The 21,897-nt window shown below is 41.5% G+C and overlaps 1 protein-coding gene and 1 pseudogene across 1 annotated transcript in view; one reads left to right on the forward strand and one right to left on the reverse strand.

The window, feature by feature from the left end:
- Nucleotides 1-21,897, reverse strand: part of LOC115831451 (kinesin-like protein KIF1C) — a 141,749-nt gene that overhangs the window by 75,790 nt on the left and 44,062 nt on the right. The window lies entirely within an intron of this gene.
- LOC100588913 lies at nucleotides 18,138-21,845 on the forward strand (annotated as a pseudogene).

The raw sequence follows: 21,897 nt of genomic DNA on the forward strand, positions 1-21,897 counted from the left end.
GGCGCCTGTAGTCCCAGCTACTCTGGAGGCTGAGGCAGGAGAATGGCATGAGCCCGGGAGGCGGAGCTTCCAGTGAGCCGAGATTGTGCCACTGCACTCCAGCCTGGGAGACAGAGCGAGACTCCATCTCAAAAAAAAAAAAAAAAAAAAAAAAAAAAATCTCAAATAGTAACTCAGTCTTTCCCTGAGTTTCATAACTTTGATACTTCTGAATATTACAGGCCAGTTATTTTGTAGAATGACCCCCTATTTGGATTTGCCTGATGTTTCATCATGATTAAATACAGTTATGTTTTTAGCAGGAGTATCACATATGTGATTCTGTGTTTTTTGTTTGCATCCCATCAGGTGGTACATGATTCCAGTTTTTCCTTGACCACTTGATTAAGGTGTGTCTGTCAGGTTTCTCCACTGTGAGGTTAAACATTTTTCTCTTTATAGTCAGTATGGATTTTGTGGGGGAAGTACTTCACATATAAACATCTTGTTCCTTGCGCCTTTTCCTCACTAATTTTAGCATTCATTGATGTTTCTTGACCTAATTTATGACTAGGATTGATGGCAAGTAGTGATTTTCTAATTTCACCTTTTCTTTCACATTCATCAGTTGACGTTCCACTGTAAGGTGAAGCTTTCTTTACTCCCTGATTATTTGTATTAGTATGGACTTATGCTATTTTATTTTAATGGGTCATATTCCACGAATGTCATTTATTTTGATGTTCATACTGTCTCAGGTTTGCCTGGTGGGACCTCTTTAAGCCGGCTTCTGTGTCTTTTGACCTATCATTTCAGAGAAGCATTTCTCTACTCTGATGCAACAGTATAATCTAGGCTCATCTTATATTATTCCTGCTGTAGTTCTGAAATCACGATTTCTCTGAGGAGCCTTGATTCCTTTTAGGTGAGAAAAATATTTAGAAGCCAAAGTGGGTGCTAGGTGTGGGTTATTGCTACTCTCAGTCAGCATGGCTAGGAAATTGTGTGTGTGTGTGTGTATTCCTACAGAGATACATATTTCTATTAATTCACATCTTATATTGTTTTTATATCTATGTAGAAAACTGTGGGCCAGGTGCGATGGCTCACACCTGTAATCCTAGCACTTTGGGAGGCCGAGGCCAGTGGGATGACTTGAGGTCTGGAGTTCGAAACCAGCCTGGCTAATGAAACCCTGTCTCTACTAAAAATACAAAAATTAGCCGGGCATAGTGGGGCACGCCGGTAATCCCAGCTGCTTGGGAGGCTGAGGCATGACGAGAATCACTTGAGCCCTGGAGGCAGAGAGGGTGCAGTGAGCCAATATCACACCACTTCACTCCAGCCTGAATGACGGAGTGAGATTCTGTCTCAAAAAAAAAAAAAAAATTGGCTGGGCCCAGTGGCTCACGCCTCTAGTCCCAGCACGTTGGGAGGCCGAGGCAGGTGGATCATGAGGTCAGGAGTTCAAGGCCAGCCTGGCCAAGATGGCGAGACCCCGTCTCTACTAAAAAATACAAAAATTAGTCGAGTGTGGTAGCGGGCACCTGTAATCCCAGCTACTCAGGAGGCTGAGGCAGGAGAATTGCTTGAACTCGGGAGGCAGAGGTTGCTGTGAGCCAAGATTGCGCCACTGCACCTCAGCCTGGGCGACAGAGCAAGACTCTGTCTCTCTCTCTATATATATATATATTAGCTGGGCATGGTGGTGGATGCCTGTAATCCCAGCTACTCGGGAGGCTGAGACAGGAGAATCGCTTGAACCTGGGAGTCGGAGGTTGCAGTGAACTGAGATTGTGCCACTGCACTCCAGCCCGGGTGACAGAATGAGACTCTGTCTCAAAAAAAAAGAGAACAAACTGTGAGGTCACAATACTTTTGATTCATTATGTGAATACACGTACACACTCACATCTCTATTACTGTATCTATCTCTATATATTGAACTCCATATGCTCATAGTAACTTCTCCAAATCCAACCCAACAAAACAGGGTTCATTTTAATTTTTCCCTCATATTTATGATTCTCAGACAGAAACCTTACTCTCACTATTTTTAATAGTTTACTTATTTGATCAATCTCTCCTGTTTTGACATACCTTCTGTTGCTGCTCCACCTAAGGCCGATGCTATTCTAACCCAATTCAGGGTTGCTGCTACTTTCCTGCATGCCAGTCCTTTTCACTCCTCTTGGGATTTGATATTCAGCTTCAGTTCACTGCTTCCACTTTTGTTGATCTTTTCACCTTGCTCTGAGATTGTCCCCACCCCTATCCCCAACCCCTTCGGGGAGCCAACCTTACTCAGGCTCTTACACTAGTATTGGACTGCCCTCTCCTCCCCAGCATGGATAATTACTATGCTTGAACTCACCTCATGGCTTTTTTTTTCTTTTTTTGAGACAGGGTCTCATTTTATCACCCAGGCTGAAGTGCAGTGGTGCAGTTTTGGCTCACTGCAGCCTCGACCTCTTGGGCTCAAGCAGTCCTTCCACTTTAGCCCTCTAAGTAGATGGGACTACAAGGCGCACCCATCCCACCCAGCTAAGTTTTCTGTATTTTTTGTAGAGTTAGGTTTCATCATGTTGCTCAGGCTGGTCTTGAACTCCTGAGCTCAAGTGAACTGCCTGCTCTGGCCTCCCAAAGTGCTAGGATTACAGGCATGAGCCACCATGCCTAGCCCCATCTCATGGCTTTAAGACTAAAGTGTTGAAGGAGAAAAGGAGCGAGGGTGGACCAAAGAAGGAATTATTTAGATATAAATATTTTATTAGCCTAGAATTAATTTTAGAATATGGTAAGATACGTGCCCAACTTTCCCCGCCACCTGGTTAGTCAACTTTTTCAACACTATTGCTGAATAATCTATGTTTTCCATTGTGATTTGAAATATTGTTTGAATCATTACTAAATTCTTGAATACGTGAGTATGTTTCTGGACTTTTTATGTGTTCCATTGGTGTGTCTATTTTTATCCTGGTGCCACACTATTTTAAATTATGATGGCTTTATATACATTTTAGTATATGGTAAGACAAATATTGTCATGTATTTTTCTAGATGAACATTAGGACTAATAAGAGCACAATTTAGACTATATTAGAGTTACAGTGAAATACTGTTTTAGGGATGAATGTATTTTTACAATGTTGAATCCTTCCTTCCAGAAGCATGGTGTATCTGTTTATCAAGTTTACTTTTTTCTTCTTTCTATTTCTTTCCTTTTTATAGCTTTTCTTTTTTTTTTTTTTTTTTTTTTTTGAGACAGAGTCTCGCTCTGTTGCCCAGGCTGGAGTGCAGTGGCACGATCTCAGCTCACTGCAAGCTCCGCCTCCCGGGTTCACGCCATTCTCCTGCCTCAGCCTCTCCGAGTAGCTCGGACTACAGGCGCCCGCCACCACGCCCGGCTAATATTTTTTTTTGTATTTTTAGTAGAGACGGGGTTTCACTGTGGTCTCAATCTCCTGACCTCGTGATCCGCCTGCCTCGGCCTCCCAAAGTGCTGGGATTACAAGCATGAGCCACCGTGCCCGGCCAAAATATTTATTTCTTTATTTCAGTAGGTTTTTGGGGAACAGGTGGTGCTTGGTTACATGACTAAGTTCTTTAGTGATTTCTGAGATTTCAGTGTACCCATCACCCAAGCAGTGTACACTGTGCCCAGTGTGTAAATGGGTCTTCTATCTCTCACCCCATTCCCATCCTTTCCCCCAAGTCCCCAAAGTTCCTTGTATATCATTCTGATCCCTTTGTGTCCTCATAGCTTAACTTCTTTTTATTTATTTGGTTGGTTGGTTTTTTTTTTTTTTCTTTTTTTTGAGACAGAGTCTTGCTCTGTCACCCAGGCTGGAGTGCAGTGGTTCACTCTTGGCTCACTGCAACCTCTACCTCCTGGGTTTAAGCAATTCTCGTGCCTCGGCCTCCCAAGTAGCTGGGATTACAGGCATGCATCACCACTCCCGGCTAGTTTTTTGTATTTTTAGTAGAGACAGGTTTTTGCCACATTGATCAGGCTGGGCTTGAACTCCTGGCCTCAAGTGATCTGCCAGCCTTGGCTGCCTCCCAAAGTTCTGGGATTACAGGTGTGAACCAGTGCACCTGGTCTATTAATTTTTTATAGAGACAGGATCTCCCTATGTTGCCCAGGGTGGTCTCTAACTCTTGGTCTCAAGGAATCCTCCTATCTCAGCCTCTCAAAGTGCCGGGATTACAGTCGTGAGCCAGCATCCCTGGCCAGTGGCCAGTTTTTGTACAATTTAAATCATTGTATCCTATTTTTATATTTTTGACTGCTAATATTTTCTTCTGTAACATGTGTTAACTCATCATTTCACTGACATGTTTTGTTAGAATCACCTTTTAATAAGTTCTCAGAAAAGTGAAGATTGTGGCAACAAAGGGATTTGTGAACTTTTTTGGGGTAGAAGCTTGTATTCTTCAGAGTCAAGGAAGCATTCATTTTAGAAAGCTACAGTTTCCATAGAGAGTAGTTAGCAGATGATGAGTATATCATATGTGTATGTGTGTGTGTTTGTGTATATATATATATACACAACATATATATACAACATATATATATACAACATATATATATATATTTTTAATAGTCCTCCTTTATTGGATAGCCCTGAAGTAAAGAGTGTTTATAAGTATAGGAAGGATGATCATAGGCCAAAGAAACAAACAAAAACATCAAAAAACATGATGTCATCTAATTGTAAGATTAAACCTAATGGAAGTCTTAGAAATTGCTAACCTGTCTCCCCCTTATTTTTTTCCAAAAGTAATAGTAGTGGATAGCAATTGAGTTTTTATATTTAGCGGCTGTGTAAAAGATTTTTTTTGAGCCTTGCTCTGTGGCCCAGGCTGGAGTGCAGTGGCTCGATCTTGGCTCACTGCAATCTCCACCTCCCAGGTTCAAGCGATTCTCCTGCCTCAACCTCCCAAGTAGCTGGGACTACAGGCCAGGATGGTCTTGATCTCCTGACCTCGTGATCCACCCACCTTGGCCTCCCAAAGTGTTCGGATTACGGGCGTGAGCCACCGCGCCTGGCCAGGACTTTTTTTTTTTTTTTTTTTTTGAGATGGAGTCTCATTCTGTTACCCAGGCTGGAGTGTGGTGCCGAGATCTCGGCTTACTGCAACCTCTGCCTCCCAGGTTCAAGCGATTCTCCTGCCTCAGCCCCCCGAGTAGCTGGGATTACAGGCATCCACTACCACACCCAGCTAATTTTTTTTTTTTTTTTAAGGCAGATTCTCACTCCATCACTCAGGTTGGAGTGCAGTGGTGTGATCTTGGCCCAGTGCACCCTCTCTGCCTCCCAGGTTTAAGCGATTCTCGTCATGCCTCAGCCTCCTGAGTAGCTGGGATTATAGGCGGGACCACCATGCCCGGCTAATTTTTGTATTTTTAGTAGAGAATTGGTTTTGCCATGTTGGCCAGGCTGGGCTCGAGCTCATGACCTCAAGTGATCCAGCGGCCTTAGTCTCCCAAAATGCTGGGATTACAGGTGTAAGCCACTGTGCCTGGCCAAGTAAAAGATATTTTTGAAAGCACTAAATATTCTTTATGGGTTTAGGACTCCCAAAAATGAGGTTTCAGGTAAATAGGGAAGCTAAACATTTCATCTGTGTGCCCATTCATCTTGTCCTCATTTCTGGCATGTCTTCTTACATGTACCAGGTCTGTATGGTGGATAGACGTGCATCAATCGGTGATTGTTAAACGATAATACATGCAAGGATTTTCGAGGTACAGTGAATGTCCACCTAACCTTTAACAGGACTGAGGAAAGAGGGAGGAGGTATCTTAGAAAAGGTCGCAGTTTTTCCTAAGAGTAAGAAACCTCCAGGTGCTGGCTGTGAAGAGAGGAGAAAGGAAGGAGCATGTGAGTGGCTGTTAATTTTACAGATTGAAGGAGCAAAAGCTTTGACGTGGGAAATAACAAGGAGAGTGGTGAGCAGGGGGAGGGATCTGGGATGGTGGCAGGGAGAAGGGTAGTATTGTTAGGACCCTGAATGTGCGAGGCAGAATGCTGAGAGGGACTGTCAAGGGTCAGATATTCAAGCACCTCATGCATCATGTTAAGGAGCCTAAAGTTTATCCCTATTGAAGGGTTTTTATGTTCAGAAAGGATATGCTTAGGTCTGTCATTCTAATGGATCTGGGGAAGGAGGATTGGGAGATGGAAGATAGAAGAGACAAGAGACCTAGAATCTATTTAGACTCTGACAGTGTCCCAGACACTGGAATGAGGATCTGAAGTAGTAGGAACAACGGGACAGAGACATTCGGTAATATGTAAGAGCTTCAGCTGACCAGCCTGGTATCAGTTTAATGTGACAGAGAAGAGGGAGGAAGAAATATCAGAATGGGATTTCCATTTCAAGAATATAAGTACTAGGCGCATCACCACCACCTGAGATAGAACACACACACACACACACACACACACACACACACACACACACACACACAGTGAGTTAATTGAAACATTTCTTTGAATGAAGAGATAGACACTAAGTTTTAAATTCCTGGCTTATGTTCATGGAACATATTACCCTGTTTGTAAAACAAATCTTGTGTCTACAAATTGTTCACTGGCATATATTAATAAGATGATAATAAGGCCCCCAGATATTCACATTTGTACAAAAGCATTGAATATATTTGCATTTGTCTATATCTAATAAATGTTTATTTTTGCTTGGCACTTTATACTAGTTACTTAGATGAGTGCTTAAATTAATTTTTCTTTTCTGGAGAATTGAATCATTTTGGAAAGCTAAATCTTGCAGTTCTATCGGTAAAAAAATTCTTTTGCTCTTTTTGATGCATCAGCTGATTCTCATTTTGAAATTTCCTATTTGACTTCTCTCTGTTGGCTTTGTGTGCTCTCTCTCTCCAGCCCCCTCTCCCCAACCCTAGTTACACATTCTCTCACACTTGGTATTCTCTTTTTCTCAAGAATAGTAAACTATTATTCATTATATTTGCTTCTTGTGGTCTCTCCTCCCCTTCTCCTCCCCTCTTCTTTTTTTCCAACATGGTCTCACTGTTCCCCAGGCTGGAGTGCAGTGGTGCAATTACAGCTCACTGTAGCTTCGACCTCCCAGCCTCAAGTGATCCTCAGCCTCTTGAGTAGCTGGGACTACAGGCATTCAGCATCATGTCTGGCTACTTTTGTTTTTATTTTTTGTAGAGATGGGATCTCACTATGTTGCCTAGGCTGGTCTTGAACTCCTGGATTCAGACAACCCCCCTGCCCTGGCCTCCCAAAGTGTTGGAATTACAAGCGTGAGCCGCCACGCCTGGCCTCTTTGTGTCTTTTGTGCTTGTCAACTTTATATATTATTTGCTTTCTTGATCCCAACAATTCCAAGACTCAAAGGCCTGTTTATCTGATAAGGACTGTGGAAGAATGGCACTACAATATCCCTCAGTGTTATTTCTTTTCTCTTAGCTACCAAAGGCAGCAAACATTCCAGTCTAAACTTTTGGAAATGGGAGTGTACAGTAGCTAACTTAAAATTGTTCATGAGATTAAAATCTATAATCTCACTGACCAACATTGCCTATCTCAGTGCTTTTCTTTTTGTAATATTTATTTATTTACAGACAGTCTTAGTCCATCACCCCAGGGTGGACTGCAGTGGACAATTATGGCTCACGATAGCCTCAAACTCCTGGCCTCAATCAATCAGTCCTCCCACCTCAGCCTCCCAAGTAGCTAGGAGTACAGGTGCCACCACCACACCCATTTTTTTTTTTTAAATATTGGTAGAATTGGTAGAGAGACAGCATCTTGCTATATAGCCCAGGCTGGTTGTGAACTCCTGGCCTCAAGTTATCCTTCCACCTCAGCCTCCCAAAATGCTGGGATTACACTCAACCACTATGCCTGGCCCTATCTCAGTATTTTTTTTTTAATGTTCATTTGGCTTCTGGAGTACCCTAGAAGATAGGTATTTATATAATATAATCTGATAAGAAATTGATTAGGAGATTTTACAAAAACTGATACTTAAGGGGAGGTTACGTTGCTGGGCAACATGGTATCAAAATAAGACAGGTCAAATTTGAGAAATCTCTGATTCTACAGGTTACCCTACAGGTAACTGACTCAATGTCTCAGTCCTAAATTTCCAGGAGAGGAATTCTGATGTAAGCACCTGGATTTAGAAGCTGTTTTCACCTAGACAGACATGAGTACCTAGGCACCATTCCATTATTAGAAATTGAGTATAGATGCTAATTTCTAGAAAAGAGAGCTGGGTTGTCCAGGTAAGCAAGAAGTTGCAGTTTTGATCAGGCTGCTGCTGCTGGTAATTTTTTTCCAGCTACAAAGTTCCAGGATACACAGTTTGCGTCTTTCTCCCCTATCCCCGGCTGGCCCCCTCATTATAGGTCAAATTTATTTTTTTTGAAAGTTGATAGCATTGATGTATCCTGGAATTGTGACCATTTAAATTCCCAGATAACACACCATGTGATCATCTTTTTATAGGGTTATGTCAAGAACCTTTTGTATGTACTGCCTCTTCCCCACAGTGATGAACAAACAAAGGAATGCATGTGAGTTGCAAAAGTCTGATTGAAGTAGACTCCTAGATTAACGTGTCTTATGTGACACTAGGAGCATATAGATCATTTTCAAGGGCATATAAGTAACTGTGATGATTAATGTTTACAAATTGGTTTTAATTTTTTGAAGCTGTTGTTGTGCCATGAAATCCATTGTTTTTCTTCACATAAACATTTAAATGGAGTTTTTTCCTTTATCTAAACTCTTAACCAAAAAATTTTTTTCTTTTGTTTTGAGATGGAGTCTCACTCTGTTGCCCAGGCTGGAGTGCAGTGGTGCGATCTTGGCTCACTGCAACTCCTCCTCCCGAGTTCAAGCCATTCTCCTCTCTCAGCCTCCTGAGTAGCTGGGATTATAGGTGTCCACCACCACGCTCAGCTGATTTTTTTTTTTGTATTTTTGGTAGAGGCGGGGTTTCACTGTGTTGGCCAGGCTGGTCTCGAATTCCTGATATCAGGTGATTTGCCTACCTTGGCCTCTGAAAGTGCTGGATTACAGGTGCGAGCCTCTGTGCTGGCCTTGATTGATTTCTTTTATGCCTGATATAAAGAACAGCTTTGGGGCCTATTTCCAATTTTATTCAACTGTTTTCTAATTTGTTTGCTTCTGCTTTTAAAGCTTTAATACTTACTCTACTTACTGTGACATTATTTTGTTTATTAAGAATTTATTTCTGGGCCGGGCGCAGTGGCTCACGCCTGTAATCCCAGCATTTTGAGAGGCCGAGATGGGTGGATCACGAGGTCAGGAGATCGAGACCATCCTGGCTAACACGGTGAAACTCTGTCTCTACTAAAAATACAAAAAAATTAGCCGGGCATAGTGGCAGGCGCCTATAGTCCCAGCTACTCGGGAGGCTGAGGCAGGAGAATGGCATGAACCCAGGAGGCAGAGCTTGCAGTGAGCCGAGATCGCACTACTGCACTCCAGCCTGGGCCACAAAGTGAGACTCTGTCTCAAAAAAAAAAAAAAAAAAGAATTTATTTCTGAAATTGTTAAATATATAAAACAGTAAGCAATAATATAACAAACACCCCGCATACATTCATCACCCGATGCTAAAACATGAACAGCTCATAGCCAGTTTTTCATACACCCCCTGTAGTAGTTTCCTAGGGCTGCTGTAACAAAATATCACAAACTTGGTGGCTTAAAGCAGCAGAAATTTCTTCTCACAATTAAGGAGCTACAAGTCTGAAATCTAGATATCAGCTGGGTTGGATCCTTCTGAGAACCCTTAAGGGAAATCTGTTCCATGCCTCCTAGCTTCTGGTGATGGGTGTCAATGATTGACAGGTTTTTTTTTTTTAATTGCCCTAACCTCTGCTTCTATTTCACATTCCATTCTTCCTTTGTCTCTGTCTCCATATGGCCATCTTCTTATTAGGAGATCAGTCATATTGGCTTAGGGGCCTGCCCTACTCCATCACGTGACCTCATCCTAATTACATTTGCAATGATCCTTTTTCCAAATAAGGTTACTCTCTAAGATACTGGGGGTTAAGGACTTCACATGCATTTCTTGGGGACCACAATTCAACCCATAGCAGTCTGCCTTCTGGTCTCCCCAAAATTTATGTTCTTTCCACATAAAAATAGATGTGCTGTATCCCAGTATCCCCCAAAAGTGTTAATCCATTTTGATGTAAACTCTATATAAGTCTCACATCTTACCTGAATAGAATAAACTCAGAAAGTCCCAAATCTCATCTTCTGAATCATCTGAATTGGCAATGGGTTAAGACATTGGTTAATCCTGAAGCAAAATTTCTATCTCTGCTGGGCATGGTGGCTCACGCCTGTAATCTCAGCACTTCAGGAGGCTGAGGCGGGCAGCTTACCTGAGGTCAGGAGTTGAAGACCAGCCTGGCTAACACAGTAAAACTCTGTCTCTACTAAAAATACAAAAATTAGCCAGGTGTGGTGGCATACGCCTGTAGTCCCAGCTACTCGGAGGCTGAGGCAGGAGAGTTGCTTGAACCTGGGAGGCAGAGGTTGCAGTGAGCTGAGGTTGCGCCATTGCACTCCAGCCTGGGTGGCAAGAGCGAGACTCTGTCTTAAAAACAAACAAACAAGCAAAAGCTTCTATTTCTAAACCTGTGATACATAGAAAACAAGTTATCTGTTTCTGAGATGCACTGGTGGGACAGGCAGAGAAGCATTCCCATTCCAAAAGAGATAAATTGGAAGGAAAAAAGGGGCTTAAAGCAGGTTTGTAAGTCTGCAGACAAATTCCATTCAGTTCTGAGACTTGAAAATAGTTCTCTGTGGCTTGATATTCTGTTCTCTAGGCCCATTGGCATGGCCTTACCCCTTGGTCCTGGGTTGGCAGCCTGCCCTTTTTTTTTTTCTTATGACTACTTAGTTCCTGTTTTGTTTTCTACCTTTTTAATCTTAAGTACAGATGCTTCTTGAGTTATGATGAGCTTACATTCTGATAAGGCAGGAGGATTATTTGAGCCCAGGATTTTGAGGCTTTAGTGCATGATTATCACACCTGTGAACAGCCACTTCACTGCAGCCTAGGCAATATAGTGAGACCCCATCTCTTTAAAAAAAGAAAAGAAAGAAATATACTTATTTATCTAACATCTTGGCTTAGCCTAGCCTACCTTAAACATGCTCAGAACACTTACATTAGCCTACAATTGGGAAAAAATCATCTGGCTACATGGTTCACTGGTCAAGCAAGCATTGGTTGTTTAGTCTCTGATGGCATGGCTGACTGGGAGTTGTGGCTTGCTGCCACTGCCCAGCATCGCAAGAGAATATTGTACTAATGTGTATCAGGTTTGCATCATGGTGGTAAAGTTAAGAAACTGTAAGTAAATGATTTTAAGTTGGATACCACCTATAGATACTTTCTAGTATACCATTTTCATTTCTTTTATTTTTCATTTTTATTTTATTTTATTTTTTTCAGATAGGGTCTTGCTCTGTCACCCTGTCTGGAGTGCAGTGGCACTGTCACGGTCAATCCAACACCAACCTCCCAGGTTCAAGTGATCCTCCCCGCTCAGCCTCGCAAGCAGCAGGGACTACTGCCACATTGTCGGGGAAATTCAGCCCGTGATATTTCACGTGAGTTCTTTTCTATTTTCCCTAAATGTCAACCAGTCTGAGAAATAAAGGGAAACAGTACAAAAGAGAGAAATTTTAAAGTGGGTGTCAGGGGAGACATCACATGTCGGCAGGTTCCATGATGCCCCCTAAGCCGCAAAACCAGCAAGTTTTTATTAGTGATTTTCAAAAGGGGAGGGAGTGTACGAATAGGGTGTGGGTCACAGAGATCACATGCTTCACAAGGTAATACAATATCACAAGGCAAATGGAGGCAGGGTAGGGAGAAATTAAAATTGCTAATGAAGTTTCGGGCACCCGTTGTCATTGATAACATCTTATCAGGAGACAGGGTTTGAGAGCAGACAACCAGTCTGACCAAAATTTATAAGGCGGGAATTTCCTCGTCCTAATAAGCCTGGAGCGCTATAGGAGACCAGGGCTTATTTCATCCCTTATCACAACCATAAAAGACAAACGTTCCCAAAGGGCCATTTCAGAGACCCCCCCTTAGGAACGCATTCTCTTTCTCAGGGATGTTCCTTCCTGAGAAAAAGAATTCAGCAATATTTCTCCTATTTGCTTTTGAAAGAAGAGAAGTATGGCTCTCTTCCGCCTGGCCCACAGGCCGCCAGACTTTGAGGTTATCTCCTTTCTTCCCTGAACATCACTGTTATCCTGTTCTTTTTTCAAGGTGCCCAGATTTCATGCTGTTCAAACACACATGCTTTACCAACAATTTGTGCAGTTAACACAACCATCACAGGATCCTGAGGCGACATTCATCCTCAGCTTATGAAGATGACAGGATTAAGAGATTAAAGACAAGACAGGCATAGGAAATCACAAGAGTATTGATTGGGGAAGTGATAAATGTCCATTAAATCTTCACAATTTATGTTCAGAGATTGCAGTAAAGACAGGCATAAGAAATTATAAAAGTATTAATTTGGGGAACTAATAAATGTCCATGAAATCTTCACAATTTATGTTCTTCTGCCATGGCTTCAGCCGGTCCCTCCGTTCGGGGTCCCTGACTTCCCGCAACAACATGCCATCATGCCTAAGTTTTTTCTTGTTTGTAGTGATGGGCTATGTTGCCCAGGCTGGGCTCAAGCTATCCTCCTGCTTCAGTCTCCCAAAGTGCTGGGAAGTACAGGTGTTTGGCTCACTGGCCTGGCCTTCTTTATGATTTTTAAAACCATTTTTCTTGGGTTATTTTCTTAGTGGTTGTTGTAGGGCTTACTATCTTTATCTTAACTTGCTAGACTGTACTTAATTTTAGTAAGATGTATAAGCATATCTGTTTTTTTTCTTAAGCATATCTCATTTTATTGGGCTCCTATTTATTGTACTTCACAGGAATTGCATGTTTTTTTTCTTTTTTACCAAATTGAAGGTTTGTGGCAACCCTGGAGTAAGCAAGTCTATCAGTTTCATTTTTCCAACAGCATGTACTGACTTAGTGACTCTTTGTCCCTTTTTAAAATCCTCATAATATTTCACACATTTTCATTATTACATCTGTTATAGTTACGTGTGATCAGTGACCTTTGATGTTACTATGAGGTGAAGTTAATAAATGTTGTGTGTGTTCTGACTGCTGTACCAGTTGGCTGTTCCCTCATCTCTCTCTACTCTCCTCAGGCCTCCCTCATCTCTCTCTACTCTCCTCAGGCCTCCCTATTCCTTAAGACACAGCAATGTTGAATGTAAGCCAATTAGTAACACATATTACTTTGAAAATAAATAAATGGGTAATAGTAATTAAACAGAAAATGAGAAACAAAGTGATAATCACAAAATGTATAATTGGTGCCAACAATCCAATTAACTAAAGATGTTAAAAATATAAAGAGTTTCCTACAGATCAATTTTGACAATGCACATAGTCACCTAGGAGCTCTGATGAAGATATACAAGAAAATGTTCTTTTCATGCCTGCTAACACAACATCCATCCTGCAGTCTGGATCCAGGAGTCAATTTGATGTAAAAGTCTTATTATTTAAGAAATACATTTTGAAAGGCTATGGCTGCTATATAGAGGGTGATTCCTCTGATGGATCTGGGCAAAGTACATTGAAAACTTTCTGGAAAGAATTCACCATTCTAGGTACCATTAAGAATATTTGTGTTTTATGGGAGGAGGTCAAAATATCAACATGAACGGGATTTTGAAAAGAAGTTGATTCTGTCCTTCATGGATGACTGAGAGATTCAAGACTTTGACGGAGGCTGCAGATGTGGTGGCCAATAGCAAGAGAGCTAGAGTTAGAAGTGGAGCCTGAAGATGTGACTGAATTGCTGCAATCTCATGGTCAAACTTGAAAGAATATCTTCTCATAGATGAACAAAGAAAGTGCTTTCCTGAAATGGAATCTATTTCCTGTGAAGATGGTGTAAACATTGTTGAAATGACAACAAAGGATGTAGAATATGCCCTATACTTAGTTGATAAAGTGGCAGCAAGGTTTGAGAGAATTGGCCCCAATTTTGAAGAAAGTTTTACTGTAGGTAAAATGCTGTCAAACGGCAGCACATGCTACAGAGCAATGTTTTATGAAAGGAAGAGTCAATTGATACAGCCAACTTCATTGTTACTTTAAAAAATGGCTGGATGTGGTAGTTCACACCTTTAATCACAACCTTTTCAAAGACAGTAGGATTGCTTGAAGCCAGGAATTTGAGACCACCCAGGGCAACAAAGCAAGACCTTGTCTTACTAAAAAAAAAAAAAAAAAAAAAAAGAGTGAAGTGAAAGTGCCACAACCACCACCTCAGTGAGTCAGAAGCCATCAACACTGAGGCAGAACTTTTTACCAGCAAAAAGATAAAGACTTGCAGAAAGCAGTTTTCTCCTGTAAAGCTCCATTGCCCTCTTCCCCCTTTTGCTGTTATTATAATAAACATTATATATGAGATCACGCCACTGCACTCTAGCCTGGGCAACAGAGTGAGACTCCTGTCTCAAACAAAAAACAAAAAACCAGGCCAGGTGCCTGTAATCCCAGCACTTTGGGAGGCCGAGGCAGGCAGATTACCTGAGGTTGGGAATTGGAGACCAGCCTGACCAGCATGGAGAAACCTCGTCTCTACTAAAAGTACAAAATTAGCGGGGTGTGCTGGGGCATGCCTGTAATCCCAGCTACTTGGGACGCTGAGGCAGGAGAATTGCTTGAACCCGGGAGGCAGAGGTTGTGGTGAGCCGAGATCGCACCATTGCCCTCCAGCCTGGGCGACAAGAGCAAAAACTCTGTCTCGAAAAAAAAAAAAGAATATATATTAATATTGGTAGTGAATGTTGGTATACATTTAGTCAAAAAATTGATCTGTAGGAAACTCTTTATATTTTTAACATCTTTAGTTAATTGGATTGTTGGCACCAATTATACATTTTGTGATTATCACTTTTTCTCATTTTCTGTTTAATTACATTACCCATTTATTTATTTTCATTTTTATTTACTGAGAAATAGTAAAACTGAAGTAGGGCTGTTTTGTAACTCACTTAAAAACCTTCAGAAAAATATATTTAAATACAACTTTGGGAATTCTTTAGATTTGGTCACTACTTGCTGTCACACAGGATCATGGTGTTAGTACCATCTGATTGGCTGTTACATATCTGTATCCATGTTCCTTTGAAGGGTCAGTATGTCTGATGTCCCGAGTGTCTATTTCTCATTTTTTGTAATGGTAGATATGCATACACTGAAGGTTTAAGGCTTCTTTATTTTGCTTTTAGTTTCTAATTTTTAAATTATCTTTCCCTTGTGAATGGGGCTATTTCTTTTTAAAATAAATACTACAAGGGGCCCCTGTCTTATGAAATGAGCAGCTTAGGCCTCTAATATTCTGGTTCTTGTATATGAATTACCTAAGAGCGTGTGTCTGTATATCCTTTGATGCTGAATGCTTTGATTTATTTTAATGACTAACAAAAATTTTGAGATTATAAAACTGAAAATTTTTGTCAGGCGTGGTGGCTCACATCTGTAATCCCAGCACTTTGGGAGGCTGAGGCAGGCGGATCACAAGGTCAGGAGATCGAGACCATCCTGGCTAACACAGTGAAACCCCATCTCTACTAAAAATACAAAAACTTAGCCGGGCGTGGTGGCGTGTGGCTGTAGTCCCAGCTGCTGGGGAGGCTGAGGCAAGAGAATGGTGTGAACCTGGGAGGCGGAGCTTGCAGTGAGCTGAGATCACACCACTGCACTCCAGCCTGGGCAACAGGGTGAGATTCTGTCTAAAAAAAAAAAAAAAAATTGAAAATTTTTCCTCCTAGGTGTAATAAGCATGTAGTAATGTTCATTTTTAAATGAGAGATGATATATATAAAATTTTAAAAAAGGACTTCGAAGGTTGTGCAAATAGGATTTTCTTATTGCTAATTATAGACATGATGTTATCCCATTTGATAGTTGGGAAAAAATGTCTGTTTAATAATTTAATAAGATTGTATAATCTTTACATTTGCATGGAATTTGAACTTTTTTATAGTCATTTTTATCCAGTCTACACCAGTTAGATGTGGTACCACCAACTTTTAAGCACCTCAAATAACTCTCACCTTCATACTTAATTATGCAATGATACAAGTGTTTTAAACAGAAATGTGTGGTGCTGTTTAGTAATGCTTTGAAAAATGCATGAGTCTAATACTGACATTTCCTTTAATTTTTAATTTTTCTTTATTTGCTCTATCAAATATAATGTGCAGAAATTTTTTCTTATTGAACTGCAGAGATAAATTTTTAGAAAACTGTATACCTTGGCCGGGTGCAGTGGCTCACGCCTGTAATCCCAGCACTTTGGGCGGCCGAGGCGGGCAGATCACGAGGTCAGGAGATCGAGACCATGGTGAAACCCCATCTCTACTAAAAATACAAAAAATTAGCTGGGCGAGGTGGCGGGCGCCTGTAGTCCCAGCTACTCGGGAGGCTGAGGCAGGAGAATGGCGTGAACCCCGGGGGGCGGAGCCTGCAGTGAGCCGAGATCGCGCCACTGCACTCCAGCCTGGGCGACAGCGAAACTCCGTCTCAAAAAAAAAAAAAAAAAAGAAAAAGAAAACTGTATACATTAATACTGATGGCATAAGATTAAGAGTCTTCTTGCTTTTCCTAGTGGCATAAAGTAACATTTCAAATATTTACCTTTCTATTCTTCAGTGGTGCAATCATGGCTCACTGCTTCCTGGAACTCATGGGCTCCAGCAGTCCTCCTGCCTCAGCCTCCTGACTAGGTCAGACTAGGCACACGCCACCATGCCTGGCTAATTTCTTTGACTTTTCTCTAGAGACAGGGTTTACCTGTTTCCCAGGCTGGTCTCAGACTTCTAGACTCAAGTGAACCTGAACCTCCTGCCTCAGCCTCTCAAATTGCTGGGATTAACAGGTGTGAGCCACCACACCCAGCATGAATTTCTTATGTGCCACGGTACTGCAAAATGTCATTATTAGGGGCAGCTGGATGGAAGGTGTAGGAGGACACCAGAGTGCCTTTTCAATATTTCTGTGTATCTAAAATCATTTCAACAGGAAACATTTATTTTAAAACATGAAGGGTGATTCTGGCGAGGGCTCAGAAGAGGAGAGCTGGACAGAACGTTGGTAGCATATGGAGTGGATCGGGCATGGTGTCTCATGCCTAGAATCTTTGGGAGGCCGAGATGGGAGGATTGCTTGAGGATGAGAGTTCAAGACCAACCTGGCCAATATAGGGAGACCCAGTCTCTTAAAAAAATAAAAATATGGAAGGGAAAAGTCATTCAGATGAAGTCTCAGATGGCAATGAAGAACATGTTATTGGAAACTGGAGGAAAGGTGACGCTTGTCGTAAAGTGACAAAGAACTTGGCCGCATTGTGCTCCTAAGTGTTTTCTGGAAGGCAGAACTTGCCAGTGATGAACCTGAAATTTGGCAGAAGAAATATCTAAGCAAAGTATTGAAGGAGCAGCTTCATTCTCTTGAATATTTCTAGGAAAATGAAAGAAAAGAGGAATGATTTAGAGACAGAGCTTATAATCAAAAGGGAAGCAGAACTTAAAAATTTGGGAAATTTGTAGCCGTCTCAGCCTGCCCATCTTGAACAGATAAGAAAGTGTGTTTGGGAGAGAACATGAGGGTGTGGGTCAGGAGGCCTGCATGGATCAGGGCTGTGCTCTTCACCAGGACAACGGAAGAGCGACCCTGAAGGCACTGTGTAGGTCGCTCAGGCTGCAGTCTCATCACAGGCCCATGGTGCCAGGGCACTGACGGCAGTACGGTTTCCAAGGAAGGCCCTGGGGTGCCCTGAGGACCTTGGGGCTTGCTGCCCAGCACTCCCTGAAGTCACTGGTCCCCACGTTCTGGTGTGGCACTCCTTGACTGCTCCAAGTGTTGCTTAATGGGCTCCAGTCCAGGGAGGACAGGATGTCACCACTCCAGAGGACACAGGCAGAAAACCCTTCAGCAGCATCCACGTGGTGCTAATTCTGCAGATGTACAGATTTTGCTTTTCCCTCATAGAAATGGTGGAGTCAATGAAGAAATTAGCAGGGATGGATGTGGAGCTGACAGCTGAAGAAAGAAACCTCCTATCTGTTACATATAAGAATGTGACTGGAGCTAGAAGAGCCTCCTAGAGAATAATCAGCAGCCTTGAACAGAAAGAAGGAACAAGAGAGGAGAAGACAAGGGAAAATGATTCAAAAGTATGGCAAGTGGTGAGACTGTTGTACCACAGTCTCCTCTTATCCGCAGTTTGAGTTACCAGTGGTACAGTACAATAAGATAATTTGAGAGAAAGAGACACTGTGTTCATATAACTTCTGTTAGAGCGTGTTATAATTGTTGTGTTATTGATCTTTTACTGTGCCTAGTTTACAAATTAATCTTTACCATGAGTATGTATGTATAGAACAAAACACAGTATATGTAAGGTTTGGTATTATCCATGGTTTCAGCGCATCCACTGGGGCGTCTCAGAATGGATCCCTCTCAGATAAAAGGGAACTACTGTATTTTCGAGAAAAATGATGAGTGTTTTTGGTTAAATTTGTTCCATTCTTCTTTTTATTGAAAGATCAGGTTTTTTTTAAATCCAATTCCATAGTTTTTAATCTTTGGGTTTTATACAACATAAATTGTCTGGGGGAAGGAAGTTGTTGTCACCTGAATATGTCCTAATTTTTGCCTTTTATTTTTATAGTTTTAGAAAATGTCTCTGAAAAGGGAGGCTTGTTTCTTTTGAGTGTCTGGCTTAGTTCTCAGGGTTGTATCTGTCAGTAATTTGGCCATAGTCATTGGCATTTGAGGTCACAGCCTAATGCTCACTGGATTGTATATGTAGTACACATTTTATATCTTGGTAGATTTTTATCTTTTGCTCTTGTGGATTAGGCTACAGAATATTTCAGGGCAGAGATGAATAACTTTTTCTCCTGGAAGCTGCGGTAGTGGGCAAAAAAAAGTGAGACCCTGTCCCTAAAAATAGAGTTGTAAGCTGGGGTTGATGTTACCATTACCATGAAATACGTTGGGTCAAAGAATTTCAATGACCAATAGACAAGTTTTGTGTCCCAGAGGAATGAGGAAGTGAGAAAGTTGAAAGTGCTGAAGAAAGACGTCCATGAGCTACACTGTGGGACTTGGGCTAGCTAGGAAAGGGAAGCAGGACGCAAAGAGAGCAACTGATACACTGGGAGAAGATGTGGAAAGTTCGAGTCTGGATGTCTTAAGATGAGATGAAGGAAGGGGGGGAGGAGATGTCTTGATGAGTCCCTAAGTAGAAACAAGAAGAGAAAAGGAACGAAAAGAGGAAGCCACGGCCAAGAGTGGAGCATTACGGTGTAAGACTTCTAGTATGGAGCAGCACAGTTAGCTGTATGGATAACTGCAAGTGTTGGAGTAGAAAGCAAAGAACTCTGTTGAATGGAACGTGGCCACACCATACCTTGGTGTGATCTCAGGTATTGGATAGCTTGGCTGTAGATATCAGTGAATGTGGGATAAGGACCTAGAGATCTATTGATGACAGAAACTGAGAAATGGAATGTAGAATATTGGCTTGTGAGGAGGAAGGATTTGGAGTAACAGGAGAGCAGTCATTGAGTATGTGAGGAGCTAGGAGAACATGGAAACCTTTTGTCTCCTACAGCAGTCTCTATTTGAAAAGTCATCAGGAAGATAGTTTATTCAGAAAATTGTTTTGCTTAGCTAAGATAAGAATGCTATTATGGAAGAAAGAGTGAGAGAATGTTTTACAGTGGAAAGGAGGTTCCAGGGGCATGAGAGGAACCTAGAAAGGTTCAACGGTAGTGCCATGAGTTCATAGAAAATAGGAAGCAAGCGGCCGGGCACGGTGGCTCATGTCTGTAATCCCAGCACTTTGGGAGGCCGAGGTGGGAAGATCATGGGGACAGGAGATCGAGGCCATCCTGGCTAACACAGTGAAACCCTGTCTCTACTAAAAATACCAAAAAAAAAAATTAGCCGGGCATGGTGGTGGCTGCCTGTAGTCCCAGCTACTCGAGAGGCTGAGGCAGGAGAATGGTGTGAACCCGGGAGGCAGAGCTTGCAGTGAGCTGAGATGGTGCCACTGCACTCCAGCCTGAGGGACAAAGCAAGACTCCATCTCAAAAAAAAAAAAAAAAAAAGAAAGCTGGGTATGTGCGTTTAGAGGTGCTGTACGTTTTCAGTATTAGAAATGAATAGAGATGAGTGGCAATAGTTTCTTTGGCCCGTAGATTTTTGGTATCTTAACTTGTTTTGGATCTCTTCCACTAAAGGGATTGCCTGTTGAATGTTGTTAGGAATGTAAGTACTGAAGGCAGACTGCCTGGATTTGAATTTTGTTCTGTCCCTTGCACCCTGCCTGGCTTCAAATCCTAGCTCTGCTTATTAAGTTCTTTTTAGGTTCTGCTTTCCCAAGTAAATGGACACAATAGTTGCTACCTTGTGAAAGATTCATGTAATTGACCAGCATTTACCAAGTAGCATCAGTGTTTAGTTTCAGTCACTGGTGATTCTGTAGTTGGATTGTGAGGCGGTGCTGGGGTGGGGGGTGGTGTGTGTGTCTAGCACTTAATTGCATGCAGGAAAGAAAAGATACTTTTGATAGCCCAGAGGCAGCTTTTCTCTGACTTTGTGTCAAAAGGGAAGAAGGGAGTTTGGAGAGGGAAACGAATTCTCTGTAATACTAAGCTCTCTTCCACAAAAACAGAGGTAGATAGAATGTGTAATAATTTACAGAATTTCTAGACTGAAACAGTCTGATTTTTTAAAATTTATTTTTATTTTTTCAGGTTGAGACTGAGCTAAAGTTAATCTGTGGTGACGTTCTGGATGCATTGGACAAACACCTCATTCCAGCAGCTACCGCTGCCAAGTCCAAGGTTTTCTATTATGAAATGTAGGTTCTATACTAGAAAGGAAAATGTGAGATTAAAAGTTGGCCTTTTTAGAATCACGACTTTCTTCTATGTAGGTTTCCAACTTTTATTTACAAATAATTGTTTAATGTTAGAAGGATAGTTGATGTTGGAATAAAAAGATGGTCAGGCTGTTATAAAAATGCATTAGCTTTTGCTTTACTTATTTATATTGTTTTGCTTTCATGTGACCTATCTCATTCCCCTCCCCCAAACAGCCACACATTGCACAGTGCTGGCTGAATGTTTCATGTAGAAATTTTATTTTATGGTTAATACACTTGTGCCATATCTTGGAACCACTTGCTTGTTTAATTCTAGTCTATCAAGTGATAGTTTTGTTGATATTTAGAGGCTCCTCAGTTAATTTCTGTGGGATTTTTGGTTATATCTAATAAGGAAAATAGTATGAAATGTCTAAGAGAAAAATGAAATGAAGCCAAATATTCCTGAGAGTGTTCAAAATTATTGAAGTACACTTGTTAGTTGTTACATATATTTTTGTCACATATTTATATTATATAGAACAATTTTAGCTATTTTACTTTGAAAATCATTGTTCCTGGTTTAATTTTTTTTTTTTTATTTTGCTTTAGGAAAGGGGACTACCACAGGTATCTGGCAGAATTTGCCACAGGAAATGACAAGAAGGAGGCGGCGGAGAACAGCCTAGTGGTTTACAAAGCTGCTAGTGATATTGCAGTGAGAGAACTTTCACCAACGCATCCCATTCACTTACGTCTTGCTCTCAGTTTTTCCATATTCTCCTGTGAAATTCTGAATTTCCCTGACCCTGCCTGCAGGTAAGTTGTGGGGAAGAACACAAGCTGTCAGTGTGAAAGTGAAGAAGGATAGCTAT

This window comes from Nomascus leucogenys, chromosome 19 (genome assembly GCF_006542625.1).
Source record: "Nomascus leucogenys isolate Asia chromosome 19, Asia_NLE_v1, whole genome shotgun sequence".
NCBI lineage: Eukaryota > Metazoa > Chordata > Mammalia > Primates > Hylobatidae > Nomascus > Nomascus leucogenys.